General features: G+C 41.8%; 1 long non-coding RNA gene across 3 annotated transcripts in view; it reads right to left on the bottom strand.

Annotated features, from left to right (window-relative positions):
- Positions 1 to 13778, bottom strand: part of LOC125454644 (uncharacterized) — a 64067-nt gene extending 50289 nt beyond the window's left edge. For all 3 annotated transcript variants that reach the window (XR_007248064.2, XR_007248065.2, XR_009446122.1), the window contains exon 1: positions 13612 to 13778. This is a non-coding gene — a long non-coding RNA (uncharacterized LOC125454644). The remainder of the gene's footprint in view (positions 1 to 13611) is intronic.
- Positions 13779 to 14260: the final 482 nt, after the last annotated feature.

The raw sequence follows: 14260 nt of genomic DNA, 5'->3' as shown, positions 1-14260 counted from the left end.
TAAAGTTTAAAAAAAAGACAAGCAGACAAGGCTCAAATGACGGGAGATTTAAGTATTTGCCCTTTTCACTGAATAGTGGCAACGTAGAATAATCTAGCACATAAGGCACCATAATGCTGTATTGATTAAGATCATTTTTGAAAAGCCAGAAAAGTGTCTATTTGTGAATGATTTGAAAATTACAAATAGTGACAGACATTATTAACACTGCATGGAACATGATGGTGACGAATCAGGACAGGCAATGCAATAACAGGAGATAGGGATATTCTGATGTTGTGTTTAGTTTAGCTTTTGGTGGAACACATTTGCTGACATTTTCCACTAGGGATTCAATGCGTTGGATCAGGAAAATTGGGCAAACTTACATAATTTGAGGGGTACAAGAAGGAATTCCTTCAAAGAAAGACTAGGTTGCTATGACAAATGATCATTTTCTTGTTCTGTGATTTGTGAAATGTTCTATTTCAGAATAAGTCCAATGGTCTACTAATGGACAGAAAATCAAACTGCATGCCTGAGTCATATTAAACCAAACCAGTGTGGCTGGTTTTGGAGCAAGCTGAATATTATAAAAGTAGCATTACTAAGAAAATTAACAGTGTAAACAAGGATTGTTGTACTTAGTTAATATGGGCACATGACTGGCAATCAGAAGTACTTTTCATTGTCAGTTCAGAATTTTGAAAATCTTATGTGCATTTGATATTTGCATAATCCTAGTTACAACAGTATCTGTAATATCAATTTCAAATGTGACTGTAGTTTATTGTAATGTTAGTCCTTTCTATTCAAGCTGACATGAAAAGTTTCTCAAGGGAAATTAGGGATAGGCAACAAATGCTGGTCCTGCCAGCAACACCCCCATCCCCCAAACATTAATAAAACAAATATAATTAATCATCTGACTTCAGCATTTTAAAAAAGTAATATGATGACTGATTACTTCAAGAGATCAGGATTGTTATTTAACACATTGAGTTAGCATTATCAAGATGTTTGTTTCCATGCCTTGAATTTCAGATTATTCTAAAACATTTGTTCAATGTAATCTGAGGAAAAATGAAATGTTGTTGATGTTGAAGTGGTGATTTTCTATAGCAAATGTTGCATCTATTCTGATAAGTTTTAAGAAGGTCAACACCATTCAGGGCAAAGCAGCCCCCTTGATTGGCACCATGACTACAAGCAACCACTCCCTCCACCACTGATGCCCAGTGGCAGCAATGTGTACTAAAGGGCATTGCAGAAATTCAAGGCTCCTTAGACAGCACCTTCCAAACACATGACTACTTCCATTTAGAAGAACAAGGCAGCAAATAGCTGGGGGCACTTACAAGTTCCCCTCCAAGCCAGTCACCATCTTGACTTGGAAATATATCTGTGTTCCTTAACTATTGCTGGTTCAAAATCCTGGAATTACCTCTGTAAGGATATTATGGGTGAACTTACAGTGTAGGGACAGTAGCAGTTCAAGCAGCTAGCTAACCATCATCTTGTCACGGGCAACTAGGAAAGGGCAACAAATGCTGGTGAGTCAGCAATACCTTGTCCCACGGTGAATAAAAAAAGCAATGATGATCAAAAATAATTTATTGGCTGTGAAGGAACATATAATCTTATAACACAGAAGGAGACCAAAATATCTACCTTTGTAATTTAGCCTTGTAATTCAACCACTCCATAATTTTGCAACCTTGTGCTCTTACAGTACATTTAAATTGAATTTAAAAAGTTGCAATGAAATTTGCTTCAAATGTCCTTTCAGTCTGAATGTTTTAAATCTTGACAACACTCAGTGTGAGAAAATTCTTCTAATCTTCCCTCTATTCCTTATGCTAATTATTTAAATCTATGATGTCTGGCTATTGACTCATTTGCCAAAGAAAACAATTTCTCTCTATCTGAAACCCCTAGAATGTGAAAGGTGTTGTCTGAGCTGATGTTCCTCTTCTACAAAAAAATCTTTGAAAAAGCCACATGATTTGACTGTTTCCTCCCAGCTTGCCGCCCATTCATTAGCCGATAGCTGGTATATAAATGGAAATTATTGTTGTTGTACATTTAAACAGCGTTAAGTCAAGCAAAACAAAAACATGAAGAGTGGGAAAGAAACTAGAAATATAATTGTGAACACAATTAAAGTTTCAATCGAAATGGTGTTTGATGTTAACTTGGGTTGTATAGAGTTAATAAGCCATTGATGGTGCCTTAGTCCCTTTACCCATAGCTTTCAGTGCCACAGCATATAACTAGTTGGCCCAAGATGAGGGAAATTTTGCTCAACTTGAAAAACACAAAATAGAACCCAAACAATGAGATAAAGAACACTGCTGTAAGGATCTTTCAGATCTGGTAAATCTTAAAATGCAGCTGCAAGTCCTTAACATGTGAACTGTGCCACGGCAGGTTTAACTTTATTTACTTAATACTCATTCAGACTAATTGATAACACGAGCTACAACATGCAGAAAACAAGTTTACATTCATCTTACCAACGTGGGTTAAGCCTGTATTAATAATGTAGATTTTCAGTTATACTACAAATATTGGTTCCCAGCAGATGTTGATAGATTTTAACGTTCAACTAGAATTGCTAAGTTATGGTGCCAGCTGCATCTCACCCTGAATTTAATGTTTATCTATTGTACTGTTTAGTCAATTGTATCTGCAGCAACTCCTATTGCAATTTTTTAACTTCATCTTTTTACTCACCTTTTTTATTTCCTTAAACTCCTTTGTGAATACAGATGAGAAATATTAATTTAAGACCTCACCTATGTTCTCAGGTTCCATGCAAAATTGCCTCAATTGTCTCTACTAGGCCCCACTCTTTCCCTGGTAATCCTCTTACTCATGTTTATCTGAATTGGTGTTTAATTGCTCATCCTCCCACTTTTAAATGTTTGTGTGACTGGAATCTCTCTGCTTCTCTACTCCTTTTACAATGTATTATTTGATATATATGTCATCGGTTTTCTTCCTGCAATAAATAAATATATTTCTCCATCACAATTTGAATACAATAACCACCCACTCAATCTATTAACCCACCCACGGATCCCTGGAACTGCATACAGAGACTTTGTTGAACATAATTACACTTTAACATCTGTGGCACTGTCATCTTTTAACAAAGTGCCAGCCCCAGACACAAATTGTTGTTATTTTTAATCAATGAGAAGAGCAATGCATCCAACTGTGAAAGCTATTAGTTCTTTGGTTTTGCTTCAATCCAAGAATGATCCATTATCCTCAATTTTCCTGTCCATTAATCTACTTAATATATATGTTGTCACATTCTCTTGAATATTGTGCACTTTCATTTTAAGAAGTCGGTGACTATTCAGGGCCTTATGATGTTCTTGAAAACTCAAACATTCAACCTTTACTTTACTCCATTACTTCCTTAAAGAGCTCCAATTAATTTGCAAGAAATGACTGAATTTCACAAATTTTCTTGGGTGTCCTTAATGAACCCAGAAACTTTTTCTCAAGTTGAAAATTAATTTCATTTTCATTACTCCCTAGAACTTATAAACACTCATCAGCTGAATTTGGTTTTAACTCTTTTAATCTGCTCGTGAAATGCAGGAATCCCTGGCTAAGACAGCATTCTAAATAAACACTTACTGTCCATCCCTAAATAATGTTGAGAAAGTTATGTTAGATTTCCTTTTTGTACTGCTGCAATCAGTGTGTGGGATGGTACATTCACAGTGCTGTTAGAAAGGAAGGTCCAAGATTTTAATCCAGAAATGACAGTGAAGAAGTGAAGCTGTACAGTAGTTTCAGTTAAGGATGGTGTGGGGCTTGGAGGGATATTTGCTGGCAGTGATGCATTGTTTCACTTGTCCTTTTAGCTGGTAGAGGCATTGGGTTTGGAAGGTGCTTTCAGAGGAGGTTGGGTGAGGTTCTACAGTGTATTTTAATGCGAATCACAATGGGTCAGAGGTGGCAAATGTGAATGTTTTAAGTGGTGGATGGGGTGCCATTCAACTGGCCTGCTTCGTTCTTGATGAATTCTGAGCTGATGGATTACATTAACAAACCTCCACTCCTACAGCACACCCTCTGTGACCAAAACATTTTGAAAGATGGCTCAGTGGTTTGCACTGTTGCCTCAACGAGGCAGATTCCACCCTCAGGTGACAGTCTGTGTGGAGTTTGCACATTTTCCCAGTGTCTGCGTGGGTTTCCTCTGGGTGTTCTGGTTTTCTCCCACAGTCCAAACATGTGCAGGTTAGGTGGAGTGGCCATACTAAAAATTGCCCTGTAGCGTCCAGGGAAGAGCAGGTTAAAACCCCATGCAGAGTTACAGGCATGGGGTGAGGAGCCAGGCCTGGGTAGAATGCTCTTTGAAGGGTTGGAGTAGACTCAATGGGCTGAATGGTCCCTTTCTACAGTGTAGGGGTGGTAAGATTGCAGCCAGCAGTGATTTTGCTATTCTCCCAGTGACTTCCTGTGTCATTATGGGATGAATGAAAGAACAAAAGTTTACTTTTCACACACTTGTTATCCCATCTAAATACAGCTCCTGTTTCTACTGCAACCTTTCATTCCAGTGCTCTCCTGTGAAAATCTGGGCATAATATTAATCTAGTACACTTGTTCCTTTGCTTTGCGTGTAATAGTTTTCTTTATCATCCCCAGACAGCCCTACTCTTTCTTTGTATGATAGTTCAGTTTTGTGTGTTTATAAAATCCTTTATATTTTACATTATTTCACCTGCCAGTGTTTCTTCACACCCTGTCTTTGGGTCTCTAATCTGGCTCTGCTTATCTCTCTATAATTTCTGGGTTCTGTTTAAAAGCACCAAAAACAAATCCTTACTATTTTCTACAGGGCTGATGGGCATGTTCTCACAATCTTAAACTTATTGTGCTTGTAATTTAACTGTTTGAATCCATATTACTTTGCACTGACACAAAGGGATTTCAACGTAATACTCCAATAAAATTTAGCAATAGCTTTTCTCTGATGGAACTACCTCAGAGTGTGAAGAATAAAGCAGCAGAGCAATGAATGAGATTTCAGCGTGGGTGCTTCTGTTATCAAGAGAAGCACCTTCGCTCCAATCCTTGCTTCATAACTTGTACAAGCTTGTCATTGCTGTTTCACTATTCATTTAAAAATGCAGGGCATAAGACAGAGAAATGTGCTCTCCATAGCAACAACTGACACTCCACTTCACAAGTAGTGTTGGTCAGATGTGGCCAGGTAGATTCAGGCACTCAAATTCATGAGCAATGGGCCATGCATGACAGACGTTGTTATGCAGCACTTAAGTTAAAGGGAACAGACTTCATTTACTAGTGCATGGAATAGAACAAAGATTGTGATATTGTCATACTTCATGGGCTATGTTTAAGTTTATCAGGTAAGCCATACCTGTCAATATGTGCTGCAGAAAAGTCTGAACTGAAGCTAGAAATTCTCAGAATCCTTGAATGACTTACAGTCTCAGGACTATGCAAAGGCCAGCAGAACACTATTCTATCGCATTGAGGTGTCCATAATCATGTGCAGATATCCTAAACTAAGTCAAGGATTATTTAATCAAGTGTGCAAGAATACACTGATCTGGAATCTCTACATGGGATTATTCACTTATAAAACTAAACATAATTTGATGTCGAACAGATCTTCTGGTTATGGACTTAATTCATAACGCCTTGTTTCCTTCAAGATGTGGAACACATCAGAACAAACAAACATTGTCTTAAATTTGTGATCAGAGATAATGGGAACTGCAGATGCTGGAGGATCCGAGATAACAAAGTGTGAAGCTGGAGGAACACAGCAAGCCAAGCAGCATCTTAGGAGCACAAAAGCTGATGTTTCGTGCCTAGACCCTTCATCAGGAAAGGGGTATGGGGAGAGGGTTCTGAAATAAATAAGGAGAGGGGGGAGGCGGACCGAAGATGGATAGAGGAGAAGATAGGTGGAGAGGAGAGTATAGGTGGGGAGGTAGGGAGGGGATAGGCCAGTCTGGGGAGGACGGACAGGTCAAGGAGACAGGATGAGGTTAGTAAGTGGGAAGTGGAGGTGTGGCTTGAGACGGGAGGAGGGGATAGGTGAGAGGAAGAACAGGTTAGGGAGGCAGGGATGAGCTAGGCTGGTTTTGGGATGCAGTGGGGGGAGAGGATGAGCTGGGCTGGTTTTAGGATGCTTAAATTTCACATTTCAGGCTTTACAGATATTTATTGATAAACTTTGGCATCAGTTTTGTACCGAATTGGCTCAAATTTTAAATGTAAAAGTCAAATCCAAAACACCACTGAGCAAGTAGATAGTAGGCCAATCAGCAAGGACTAAATTGCTTCATCCGTTCATAAATCACAAATAAAAATTGGGCACCTTGCAAGAAAAGCCAATCAAATTGCTCAAATTATATGTTCCTGAAAAAAAATCAATGAGCATCTTAATGTTTCCACTAACCTGTGCCATTAAGATTTGCATTGCATTAGAAAATGTTAAAGAAAAAGATACACAAGCTTTCTGCAGCTAGTATGATACGTAAGGCAGATAAAGTACACGTGTACCCCGTTTCTGTAGATACGTTTTCCTGGGACAGGTCATCAGCCTGTCACCAGAGGCTACAGCCTGAAGGACACCTCTCTGCATCAAGTATAGCTGCCTCTACCATTCCCACTGCCTGTCATAGGTGCATTGGAAGAATCTGCAGGTTGATAATTAACCTGGTTGACCACTTTATGAACACACCTTCCATAGCGCACAAGTCTTGCAATGGGACTGTAGCCTGGAACTCCTGTCGCAGAGGCAGGGTGTTATCCAGTATGCCACTTGACCTTCCTCAATTAAAATTGCAAGTAAAGTATTACATTTAGTCACACAATTATATTGTCTGTGAAAATGCTCAATGTTTTCTTTCAAAGCTTTTTGAGTTGAGAAGTCAGATTTTGTGTTTTTGTTGCACCTTCAAACTTGTGACCTCTATGAGGGTACAACAAGGGCAACAAATGCATGTGAGAAACACCACTTGAAAAGTCCCCTAAAGCACTGTTACTTCTCTGTTGTTGGATCAAAATCCTGGAAATCTCTCCCTTGTGGTGCTGTGGGTCTACCTGCCGAACATGAACTTCACAATTCAGCAAGGTGACTCACCACCATCTTCTTGAAGGCAATTAGAGAGGAACTACAAATGCTGGTTTTGCCATGATGCATGAACCCTGTGAACGTATGAGCAGAGGTCCCTGGAGATGTGTCACTGCCCCTTAAAATGCATGACAGAAGACAATTTACAGAGACATTTCTAAATGAGAGCTAAATTGAATAGATCATGCCAGGGATAGTATGAACTGCAGATGCTGGAGAATCTGAGATAACTAGGTGTAGGGCTGGATGAACACAGCAGGACAAACAGCATCAGAGGAGCAGGAAGGCTGCTGTTTCAGGTCTAGACTCTTCTTCAGAAATGAGGAAGGGGAAGGAGTTTCTGAAATAAATAGGGAGAGAGGGGGAGGTGGATAGAAGATGGATAGAGGAGAAGATAGGTGGAGAGGAGTCAGACAGGTTAAAGAGGCAGGGATGGAGCCAGTAAAGGTGAGTGTAGGTGGGGATTTAAGGAGGAGATAGGTCAGTCCCGGGAGACAGACAGATCAAGGGGGTGGGATGAGGTTGGTAGAGAGGAGATGGAGTGGGGCTTGAGGTGGGAGGAGGGGATAGGTGGGAGGAAGGACAGATTAGGGAGGTGGGGATGAACTGGGCTGGTTTTGGGATGTAATAGGGGGAGGGGAGATTTTGAAGGTTGCGAAGTCCACATTGATACCATTGGGCTGCAGAGGTCCAAGCGGAATATGAGTTGCTGTTCCTATAGCCTTCAGGCGGCATTGTTGTGGCACTGCAGGAGGCCCAGGATGGACATGTCATCTGAGGAATGGGAGGAGGAGTTGAAATGGCTTGTGACTGGGAGGTGCAGTTGTTTCATGTGAAGCGAGAGTAGGTGTTCTGCAAAGCCTCTGCTTGGTTTGCCCGTAGTAGAGGAAGCCACAATGGGAACAGCAGATGCAGTATACCACATTAGCAGATGTGCAGGTAAACATCTGCTTGATGTGGAAAGTCTTCTTGGGGCCTGGGATGGGAGTGAGGGTGATATGTAGGGGCAGGTGTAGCACTTCCTGCGGTTGCAGGGGCAAGTGCCAGGTGTAGTGGGGCTGGAGGGGAGTGTGGAGCGGACAAGGAAGTCATGGAGAGAGTGGTCCCTCTGGAAAGCAGATAAGAGTGGGGAGGGAAACGTGTTTTTGGTGGTGTAACTGTGGGAGTCAGTGGGCTTGAAATGGATATCAGTTTCCAGGTGGTTGTCAGGACTTCACAAGCTTCAAAATCTCCCCTCCCCATACCGCATCCCAAAACCAGCCCAGTTCGTCCCCGCCTCCCTAATCTGTCCTTCCTCCCACCTATCCCCTCCTCCCACCTCAAGCCCCATCCCCATCTCCTGCCTCCCAACCTCATCCTGCCCCCTTGACCTGTCTGTCCTCCCTGGACTGATCTATCTTCTCCCTAACTTCCCACTTACACTCACCTTTACTGGCTCCATCCCCGCCTCTTTAACCTGTCTGTGTTCTCTCCACCATCTTCCATCTGCCTCCCCCTCTCTTTCTATTTATTTCAGAACCCCTTGCACTACCCCCCCCCACCACTTCTGAAGATGAGTCTAGATGAAAACGTCAGCCTTCCTGCTCCTCTGATGCTGCTTGGCCTGCTGTGTTCATCCAGCTCTACACCTTGCTATCTCAGATCATGTCAGAATTTGCGTTCTGTGTTTGAAGGTGGCATGGTGGCACAGTGATGAGCATTGCTGCCTCACAGTGCCAGGGACCTGGGTACAATTCCAGCCTTAGGTTAGTCTCCATGTGGAGTCTGCACATTCTCCTTGTACCTGTGTGGGTTCCCTCTGGGTACTTTGGTTTCCTCACACAGCCCAAAGGTGTGCAGATTAGGTCAGGTGGCCACAATAAAAACCCCATGTAAAGTTGGAGGAGTAGGATGCTCTTTGGAGAGTTGTGCAGATTTGATGGGCTGAATGGCCTCTTTCTGCACCGTTAGGATTCTGTGTAAAATGCTAGGAGGATGTCACTATTAAAAGCAATGAAAATTCATTGCAATTTGCATAAAACATTGACAAGGTAAAGCATGAGTTCTTCAGCTATTTGAAGAGGAAATATCTGTGTGACTGCTTTGTTGTCAGTAAACAGAAACATCTCAAATGTTTATTTGAAGTTCATTTTGTTTTTTTGTAACTTAGTATTTGTGATCAAATGACTTCTACATAGAATTTTAGTTAAATTTTTAGAATACAATCTTAATATTTATACGCTATTTTACGCACTCAAACCGATCAGATTAATAAAAGATTTGAACGATAGCTAACTAAACTCAACGCTCTTGAAAAGATTGTGGCAGTGTAGAAGAATACCGAGCTACGTGACCCATAACCCACGCTGCGGTTCTCTTACCCTCTACATTTTGTTTAAATTTAAACTGGATAGCTCGGTGGAAGAGCCGCGCTTTTCAAAGCTCACAGGCGAAACAGATTTGAGTCGGTGCTGTCGGCCGGCGAGTCTCCGGCTGATTTTGCTGCAACAGTGGCGTCAGACTAGGTGTCAGGGGAGAAGTTACAATGATATTATATGGAGGGCCCTTGCCCTCGAAATGTGTAAAACGTGAAGAGGCCAATTGGGTGAAGTGGAACGCTTTAAATCCGCTGCTTTAAAGCACAAGCCTCCCATTCCGCGTCCAGAAAGGGAAAGGGAACCCATTCACTGTTTATCGCTTCTCCATGGAATGTCGTGCGTTTATTAATCGCTGTAGACTTCATTATATTTCCCCTTGAACCAACGCCAGACAGGCGGGGGAATATTAATTCCATCGGATTGAGGAAGATCATGGGAAATAAGGTTCTGCACACAAAATGTAAAACGACATGGTGCGGTGTTTACGTTTGCCTAACACAAAGAAAATCCCGCATTGCTTGCAGATGCACTGATTAAAGGGATTTAAAACCTCTGTTTCAAGAATTTTCTTCTCCGTGGCTCAGGAAAGCGAGGTTCCGTAGAACCGTGCATATATTTGCTCACCTGTTAATGGCATGTTTTACCCTGAATTCATTCTAAACAGTATTCGAGCATGAATTTACCTCATAACAAGAGAGAACGAAATCGTCAATAATGCCTTGAAAAAGGTATGATAACACAGTAACGAGTTAAACAAACATTATGTTCAAAACACAATTGCCAGAAAGGAGGTGCATACAGTTAGTTATTGTATCACTCGCTGCTATAATTTTATAAAGACCTTTTTTTTACCCCATGTTGTTTTCGTCTGCCTGTTGCACGCAATCTGGATCCAGCCTAATATTTTCCATACTGCGCAATGAGATCACAAACTGACACAGTAAATCAAAAACCGGCGGCACGGCCTTCTTCCTACTCTCTTTCTCAAATAAAAACCGTTCACACAGAGGAGCGTGAAGGGAAAATGAAAACCATATATGTCAGAAAATATTATTCTGCGCACACAGCAGTAAAGACTCGAACCATCGCCGATACAAAGGCGTGTGACTGAATAAGCAATCCCACAGTTTGCACTGTGCATAAGGTTCTGGGATAATGTACAGCTGCCTAGATATCTGCAGCGGTGAAGGAAATGATTAGACTTGGAGACAGCTTCCCGGCTCCTTGAGGTAGTACTTACAAGGGCTTTTAAGGATAAATATTTGAGACGCCTCTCTGGGCAAGCTGTGTTGTATATATGACCAATCTCAGCAAGTACAACATTCATTCAAGATGCAGCCGACTAGGCAAATTTTACTGCAATAAAACTATAGTTCGAATCATTCCTCCAACTCATCCCAAGCACAAACTGCAGCATATAATCGAAGTCATTTAACGTGGCAGTCCCGGAGATTGCAAATGACTTTGAAATTGTGTTTTGAAATTGTCTACATTTGATGCATTGTTTAGTTCATATGTAGACTGGATCTCGAGCCAAATGCATTCAAAACAATCCAAATAACAGCGAGCATCTTTGAGAGGACTGGGCAGCCACATCACGTTATTGTACAATATTATTTTCTACAATATTAAGTACAATTTCTCCAAAAAATTACCGAAAGCACAGTGACATCAAAATTCGAAGTTAACAAAGTGTGGGGCCGGATGAGCACAGCAGGCCAAGCAGCATCTTAGGAGTGTCTGTTTTAGATGTTGTCTTACTCTACAATTATTTTTTAAAGAGGAAAAATAGCATCTCATTTTAGATTATTTTCTAAAAATCTGACAAAATTGCCAATCTTGCCGGGTTACACTGGGGAAATTATTGCCGGAGATTGATTTAAACATAGCTTTCGAAAGACGCATTCGCTGCGTTCATTCCATTGAAATAAAACACGAAACGATGCAAAAGAAAGCTGGCTGAGGAAATGGCTCGTGTGAAAATGCTCCGACAGACCTGCCTCCGTTCTTGGTCAATTGAGAATGAGAATTCAGATTGATGATGTTGGGCCAGGCCTGTTTTGTTACATTGGTTTTGCTCGCGACAGAGTTCCGCCGGCAACGGGGCATGGGATGGATGGGTGCCGTAGGAAATGGATTAAATTCAAACACACATGTTGATAGGGTAAAAGCCAAATTTTCAAATCCGCCTTTGCCAAACTAAGTTGATTGACTGCAGCATGATATGTTCCGTCGCTGCTTGCGCCAGTCTGTTCGGAGAACCGAAAGCACAATAAGCCATCCAGACCCAGCGGCCGGCCCTCGCGGGTGATTGATGCAATCCCGGCCGCAGTTTATGTGCTCAATGTGGTCCTGTGCTGAAACTAATCCCGGGGTGCATTAATCACCGGATAACACACACGCCCCAAAGCCCTTTCATTACCTGCATGGCAGTTCCTAATGCAGACACGGTGAAAGCAAAAATTAAGTATCTTAGTGGTGGGGGCGGGGAAGGGAATGGGAGAAAAAAACCTTTACAATCACTATTCCCATCTCAGTTTGCAATGATTTAGATCGTTAACAAGGCAATGAGCACGGTTGTGCACTGTCCAATTGACTGGGAACTGACTCGTTAAAATATGTCAGAAGGTGTAAGGATATCTTTCACTCAACGCTCCCATGTAACAAAAACACAGGACACGTCTGGGGGAATTAAATCACATTCCCATTTAGAATATAGTTATCGGCATCATGGTCCTTTCTGGGCTTTCTAAACCATAATGAGAGTTTTGATTTAAGGAATGGAATCGAAAATATTACTGTCCTAAAATGTTTCTGATGAACACAAATCGTGTAAATCACCCATTTTCGAAATGCATTTCCTTTCTCTAGTTTCTTTTTTAACCTGTAATCTTAATTTGAGGCGCACTGGGAGAACAAAAGGTTGCAGACAATTTGCTCCGGATTAATCCGTAATGATATTAATTTGTTTTACTGAGCCCGTTCGATTGTATCAGTTTGCATCTCAGAAGCAGGTCGGACTTGAACACGGACACTACCCACTGCACCACACGAGCCCTTTTTTAATGACATTAATATAACCCGGGGAATTGTTTGCTTTAGTTGATTAAAAGGGAAACAAGCTTCAGAAATATTCACCCATTAACCGTTCGTTAATCCAACATGGTCTCTTTAAATACGTATCATGGGACCCATAAAAAAAATCTATTACCCACTGAAAGAAATTAGATTCTGTTTGTAATCCGTTTAGCAAGAAATAAGTTCTAATGAAGGGTCACTGGACCCGAAAGGTTAACCCTGCTTTCTCACCACAGATGCTGCTGAGTTTCCCCAACAATTTCCATTTCTGCAGAAATGACAATGAATTTCTAACTCACACCCCCACTTAAACTGCAACGGGAAACACGACCCATCTCACCGAAAATAGCCTTAAAGTAATTTTGACATCGACAACATTCATTGTCATGCGCGACTTGTTTTGGTCAGTTCAGGATTGGAATTTAACGCGGGGAGAATCAATCAAGTGCGGTCGGTCAATGTTGGTTCAGACTTGTACTCTCTCCTCGCTGTGTCCCAATACCAGGCAAAGTTGCTATATTACAGAGTGAAACCAAAGGCAAGCCACGTTCAGTGTAGTTCTGACACACGTACAATTGCAGACAATATACAGCAAATGATAAACACTGGCGCCTGCCCGGTTCCACACTGTCTTTGCGCCGGTTGTTTTTATCGCCTGTAATGTCCTTTAAGGTCTCCTGCGAGAATAACCTTGCTCGATATATCTCGTGCAGTTAATACTTTAAAAAGGACGGTTTATATTATAATAAGATCAGCAAGCACTGACTCCTTGCAGAAAAGTCAATAGTTGGCACCGGTTTATTTAACAACAGTTTGGCAGGATTGCTATGTTGTTTTCAATGAACTAGCTTCCTTGCGGCACATCGAATTCTGCTCTAGCAGCTTTAAAGAAACTATTACTATCACGAAATGAAAAAAAACTAAACACTTTTCCCCCTTCGGAATACGTTGTAACTTGTAACCAAGAGCAGAAACATTCGGAGGTTTTGTTCTGCACTCAGTCACGGCACGTTCGTGTTTTCTGAACTGATCCATAAAGAGACGCAGCAACCTTACCTCGATTGCAAACTGGCTGCTTTCGCTCAGGGAAGCCCGTGGGTCGATGGCATTTTGCAAATGGGGGCTTTTTTTTGGCAGTCCGGACACCCCCTCAGCAATGGATTTGTCATCGAACAGCCAGCGCAACTTGAGACCTCGCAGCTCATTCACAGCCCTCGACAAGAACTGCTGCCCCCCAAAAACACACCCCCTCCCAGCACCGCTGCCCTCGATGTCCACCAGGGGGAGACACCTTTCTGTTCAAACTCAACACGTCCTCTCGTAATTGGGCTCAGATTCCCGCGGGGTCATACAGACCTTCCAATGGTTATTTGGATTATAGCTCCTTTATAATACGCTGACTGCAGGCTGCACAAATGAGTTTGGGGTGCTCCTGTTGGATCCATTTTCATATCGAGTGTTATCTAGAAACTCGAGTTTTAAACGTTTAGAGATAATGGGAACTGCAGATACTGGAGAATCCGAGATAACAAAAGTGTGGAGCTGGATGAGCACAGCAGGCCAAGCAGCATCTTAGGGGCACAAAAGATGACGTTTCGGGCCTAGACCCTTCATCAGAAAAGGCCCGAAACGTCAGCTTTTGTGCTCCTAAGATGCTGCTTGGCCTGCTGTGTTCATCCAGCTCCACACTTTGTTATCTCTTTTA

Source organism: Stegostoma tigrinum, chromosome 9, assembly GCF_030684315.1.
Source record: "Stegostoma tigrinum isolate sSteTig4 chromosome 9, sSteTig4.hap1, whole genome shotgun sequence".
NCBI lineage: Eukaryota > Metazoa > Chordata > Chondrichthyes > Orectolobiformes > Stegostomatidae > Stegostoma > Stegostoma tigrinum.
Note: the sequence above shows the minus strand (reverse complement) of the source record. Positions and strands in the feature narration are given on the sequence as shown.